Here is a 6156-nt window from a genome sequence, read left to right on the forward strand (position 1 = left end):
CGTTTTTGCTAACCACATCACTTAAAGCAGTCACGTGGGATTGAGGAGACATTGCCTGAAGTTGTTGCAGCTCCTCGCGCACGAGCTCCATTAGGGTGGTCAAATCAAGGGTGGCCATGGACGACGAGAGATGTGAAGTTGCTTGGGCGCTCGTACTGCGACGACCGCTGCCGTAGCATACGCTGCATCGTTGTGGCGTCGTTGAGGAATTCGGCTGCGGTACCTGGTGGGTTCTGCACTAGACCTGCGAACAACTGCTCTTTCACGGCTCGCATCAACAAGCGTAACTTCTTTTCTTCTGTCATTCCGGGATCATCACGCCGGAACAGCCGCGACATGCCTTCAACGAACATGGCGACACTTTCATTTGGTCTTTGATTCCTGGAATTGAGAGCACGTTCTGCTTCCTCCTTCCGGTCTGAACTTCCGCAGGTATTGCACAGCTGGCCAGAAAATTCTTGCCAGGTCGCCAAACTAGCTTTGTGGTTTTTCGACCCAGATGCGCTCTGAATCCTCAAGGGCGTACAGACGTATCGGGGCTTCCGGTGTTCGTCCCATTCAGTGACGCTGGCAACTCGATTGTAGTGGTCCTGCCAGTCCTCAACATCCTCGAACGCGTCACCGTGCAACGAACTGGGGGTTCGCGACATGTCGAACATCCATAGAGCAGGCGGAGTGGTGGTCTCTCCAGTCTCGCTACTCATTTAACTGGTTGTAATGGTTGTACACTTTACAGAGAGTGGGTTCAGTTCTGGTCATAGCCCCAGTTGTCGCCCACTGCGCCGAAGGTGAGCGTCGAAGGTGTCACGATAGAAGTTGGGAGCTTCCTGTTGGTCGAAGGGCATGGAACAGTTTACCCCGCACCTCCAACAGGAACGTTACTATTTGCGACAAAAACTTTTAAGTTTGATCGAATGGAAGCAGGCACTTCCCGCCCCACACCTTCACTGAGAGTGTGTCTTCGTCGTCGTCGACCACAACTTCTGCAGAAGTAGCAAATCCACTACACAGTGAGCTGTTATGCTCGTGGCAATATTTAATACCAAGTGGACTGTTGTCTTGTTTTGGTGTTTCAAATAAGGCGTTTCTCTTCACCAGCTTGAACTAATACATACAACAGTAACACTTTTTCAGGGACGTTCGTGTCTGTGCACACTTTGGTTTCCCGGCTTTCAACGCTTCGCCATCGAATATAACCTTTGAGTATAGTTACTTGCGATATTGTATTTGACGGTATCATGTATAAAATGTGCGAAACATAGACCAGATTACGCTATAGAGAAGTTAATGATGATATCGCGCATCTAAAGCCTTAAACAGGGGCTACGTCACCATTCAAAAATTTTCTTTATGTATGCGAAAAAGTTTGTGCAGTCGCAAGAAGCTTTAATGCCATCTTTTATTTAATTTCAATAGCGCCTTCTAGCAATGGGCATGCACTCTTTGCGGCACTCCTTAGTCGTATGGAATAAATTGCTTCGTGGCCAGAAATGTTTACTTTGAATAAATAATGCCCATTTACATGTGTCCTCGTCCGGGTCGTAAGTATAGGCAAGGCGAAGTCCGCGCCATCTATTTCTTGGTTCCAAGCAGGCTGAAATACCTGTAAAAAGCCACAGAAAGGAATGCGTGCCACTGCGAAGGATAGTCCAGTCGGATCAGCAGCTTTAAAAAGTTTTCGCGTCAGAAAAAAAAACAAATGAAAACGCACTTTCCTGAATATTTAGGCATTGGAATATCCCAGTTAATTGATAGCGGTAGATTAACATGATTACTGCAATAATACATGCTGTCATAAAATGAGGCAACCTATGAGGGATGGTCGATTATTTTTTTTACTCGAATAACGAATAATCATTCATCACTTTAGCCTTCAACAGACTAATCGCTTTCTACGCATGGTTTCTGCTCGATGAATTGATTAAACGATATTTTGGCCGGGCACATTTTAAAAGGCTGAAACACAGTTATCTTCTTTTGTAGGACCCTATCTTAGCGTTTGAGAGATGGAACCAAGATTGAGACACAAGGGTATAAACGTTTGATGATGGATAATGTTTAATTTGTCAAATACTAAATATAGTTGGCACTAGTGGCTTTTGTAAAGATAAAGAATATATATTATAAAATGGAACTTGGTGTCGAATTAAATAAGATACATGACACTCGTAAATCCTTGTACAGTACAGTTAAGCAAGAAATGAGGCAAATGGCAAATGTGAGACGAACGCCTAATGAAATCTGCAAGAAACTACCGTATACACAAGACGGAACAGAAAATTACTGGTTTAGAATTTTCAACCACATGCTCTTTTTTACAGAGCGAAGGAGTGTCAATCGGCTGTAACGTTTGGGTGAAACTGACACCTTCGTTGAATGGCCACACAACCAGCATGCGAGAATATAGATTTGCCAGAATCGACACGAACTTGCATTCCTATGTCAAAATACATGTTCCAAACCGGCACGCACGCTATGCCACGTCTTCAGTGGAGTGGAAATGGCACGACGATAACCAATGGGTTGCTATAGCATGCTTCGAATTGCGAGGACATTTCAAGCCTGCGGCTTCGGGTGGAGTGCCAGTGTGTCCGGTGTAGGGGAAAGAGAGGGGAAGCACTCGGCACGGCGTCACTCTGGACTCGGAGAAACGGTCTGCACTCGCTCTGCCACAGCCGTACAGTCACGGCTTCAGTGCCGCCATTCCAGTACAGTATCAAATTTTTCGCGCCGCTCCTGTCGAACTCTCGAAAACGATTATTTGAACGGTTAATCGATTAAGTCGATTTCATGAAAGGTGGACATCGGTGAAGAATAAGCGTCTTGCGGGATACATTCAATCGACTAATCGATTAATCGCGCATCGATTTTACGAACCCTACAGCGTAAAGAGAAAACATGTCTGAAGAAATTGAAAATTATAAGTTGTTCTTGTTAAGATGACGGACATAAATAAGAGTTGCGTCCTAAATGTGTCATACAATTTGGTGTGAAGAAATATATCATGATTTAAGTTTTTAGAATTTAACAGGCTGGAATAACAATTTGTGGGCACTTAATACACTTAAGACAATCGATGGGCACTTAATAACAATTTAATGACGCAGAACTTCGCGACAAACGGTATGCAGATATGTTTTGTAGTAAAACATTTGTAGAAGGGCCGGAATATTACCCTGTGACCACAGATTACTCTACGTAGGTCGGCTGCTACGAAGTCCACAATACGTATTGTTAAGAGTCCGATTATTTACATTTCATACGTCTTAGTGATTCAAAGCGTGCGTATGACTATCTAAAGAACGTTCACAATCTCAAGCGGTGGGGCCTGCGCGGGAACGAGTGGAGTGGCAGAAGCATGGTGTCCGTCATTGCACGGCGGTACACAGTGCGTTATTTCGCAAGGTTCCCATTGCTCATTCCATATAAAATTCATGGCTCAAGCTCAGTCATGGTTCCCGATGATCACGGCATTCTGAATGACACTTAGGTTATCTGCAAATCAAGTGTGAAACAACTTTTCACTAAAATGTAAGGGTCGCTGGGCGTACGAAATCATAGATCGACTTGACTGAAATAAAACTGGCGTGATATGTATATCAGAAGAGCAGTCAAATGTTTATTGTTGGGATAGTTGGTAGACGTTCGTGATGAGAAACAGTACAAATTGAACATGGATGGACAGCGCTCGTTTATGTGTTTATCATGTCTATCCATCTTCAATTTGCGCTGTTTCTCCCCATGAAGCAAAGCAGTTCGACATGAAAGCACAAAAGCACGTATAAATTATTGCGAAAATAGTTCAACATATGAAATACTACGAACCGCACAAACACGACCTTCCTAAACAAAACGCAATGTTATTACATGTTATAGTGCTGCGCTTACCGTCTACATCCAACTGATGCCGGAACACGTTGCTATGCAGGCTGGAAAAGAATTACTTTCGCACTAACACCTCACTTTTTGCAGCCGAATAATTCATAAACACCACCGCGACTTCCGATTAAAGAAGTCGCAGTTTTGCTCGAAAGGCCAAGCATAGATTGCGATATAAAATTAGTAGAAATCGTAGAACGGTACAACGCGCGAACCAACGGAGACAAAGTGCCAAAGGCCAAGCTGAGTTTTGAGACAAATGTTTGCTTTGCCGGTGCGCAGCTAGATTCATAGTGAAAGTTGGCAAAAGAACAAGAAGATCACACTTGCGCACATAACCTGCTCACAACGCTATTGCACCCTGGCATTTGAATCTAGGTAGGTCAGCTCTTTTTCAGACAAGGCTATCGATGGACAACTGACGCATTTAATTCCCACTCGTGAAATCGCGGCAGCCTAGATAATTTGCCTAGTAAGGCTTGATTTGGTCCTAGATACAATCTTGCATTTGTGGAAGACAGGTTTGCACCCATAGCCCCGACAGCGCACGCATATATGACCTTGAATAGTGCTGTTAACATTGGTGTGGCTTTTCCTAAGCCGATCGTTAATGCATCCGCCGGTTTGCCCACAGCAGGCTTTACTACATGAGACAGGTATCTTATACACGATATATTGGTCACATTGCATGAAACGCTGTCTGTGATTACTTTTACACGGGGCCTTCTCTTGGAAGACAGCGCAAATTTGCTTACTCAGTGACAGCAGTTTTCTAGGCGCGGAATAAACCAGCATGAACATTTGCACTCCGGCCAACCTTCTTAATGTAGTGTGAAATACCATGAAAATGTGCAATAACTGCTTTGTTTGCCTTGTCATGACTTTGTCTTTGCGTGAATTTTGTCCGTGCGCACCCAGCTCTTCCTACTTCCTTAAGCATACCTCCCGCGACACCAATCTGCAAAAATGAGGCTTATCCAGCTGCGCTGAGGCGATGCACCTGGTTACTGCGCTCAACTTCATAAGTACAAACCTATACGCAAAAATAATAGTATTCTTAGCAGCCGTGTAAATTTGTGAACATTCGCGCACTAACTAAATTGACAACCACAGTGTCAGCGCGAACAGGGAAACATGAACACATCACACTCGATGACAGCGGATGCTTGCTGTAAAAACGCTGGCCTGAGCAAGCGCGGCGGCAGCAGCGAGCGAAGTGACCTCCTTGCTATTTATCACTTCAACGCAAATAGACCGGGGAGAACACAGCACATGCAAAGGAATGAGCCGTCGACATACCTATATTGCCCAGACTATGCTCCAAACGCGGATCGCTTTCAAGTAGCGGCCGCGCAATACGCAGTTGCTCCTGGAGTACAACGCTGCCCCCCCTACATGTTGGCTTGCGCGCGACGGAAGATGGCGCGCTTCCTCTCCAGTTCCCGTCCCTTTCGCGTTCGCGATTGAGCCGCGATTGTCGGCTCCCATCTGACGCTTTCGCTCGCACAGACCACATACGGCGGGCTGCGATTTCATCGCTGTACAACTTTATACAGAACATCACGGCGATGGCGACGGTGGCTGCCAAAATTCGCCTAGAGTGTTCATTTATGCTATCGCAATAAAATTCTAATTAAAAAAGTTACATGACCTTCTCCGCGTTACCAATGCAGTAGTGCAAACTCTGACCGGCAGGCTTTTTATTATGCTAAAAAACAAATATAAGTATTCGTTGACAATCACATTAACATCGCATCCTTGTCTACCACGTTTGGTCTACTTCATTTTAGTCGTCTGCTTCAGCAGCGGCAAGGTCCGCGAGCCTGCCAGCAATTACCCGCTCAATTTCGAAGTTCAGTTTTAGTGCACGTCCCGTGGGCCACCTCCAGCAACTGCTCTCTAAGTCGATGTCTCACATGGCAAAGTAGAACTAGAAACAGTATAAATAAAAAAATATGCTCCTGCTTCATGCAATGGTTCTAAAAACAGGAGGACTCGAAGGCACGTGAAATGCACATCATAAGCGTCAACTTCCAACTAAGTTTATTCGGGAAACGGCCGCGCACATATGTTCAGAAATATACAAACATACTACATCACTGCATGAGTTAATTAAGAATATTATAAATGTCACGTAATGTCAAGTCATGTCCCTACAGCCAAGGCGTCGACAAGGAGACTTTCTTTCGTCATTAGCAAGTGCATATGCGGTTGCTACCCTGGCGAAGAAAATTCCCTCGTCTAAGCATTGGAATCAGCAACAAGCCTTTTTCTACC

This window comes from Dermacentor andersoni, chromosome 7, assembly GCF_023375885.2.
Source record: "Dermacentor andersoni chromosome 7, qqDerAnde1_hic_scaffold, whole genome shotgun sequence".
Lineage (NCBI taxonomy): Eukaryota > Metazoa > Arthropoda > Arachnida > Ixodida > Ixodidae > Dermacentor > Dermacentor andersoni.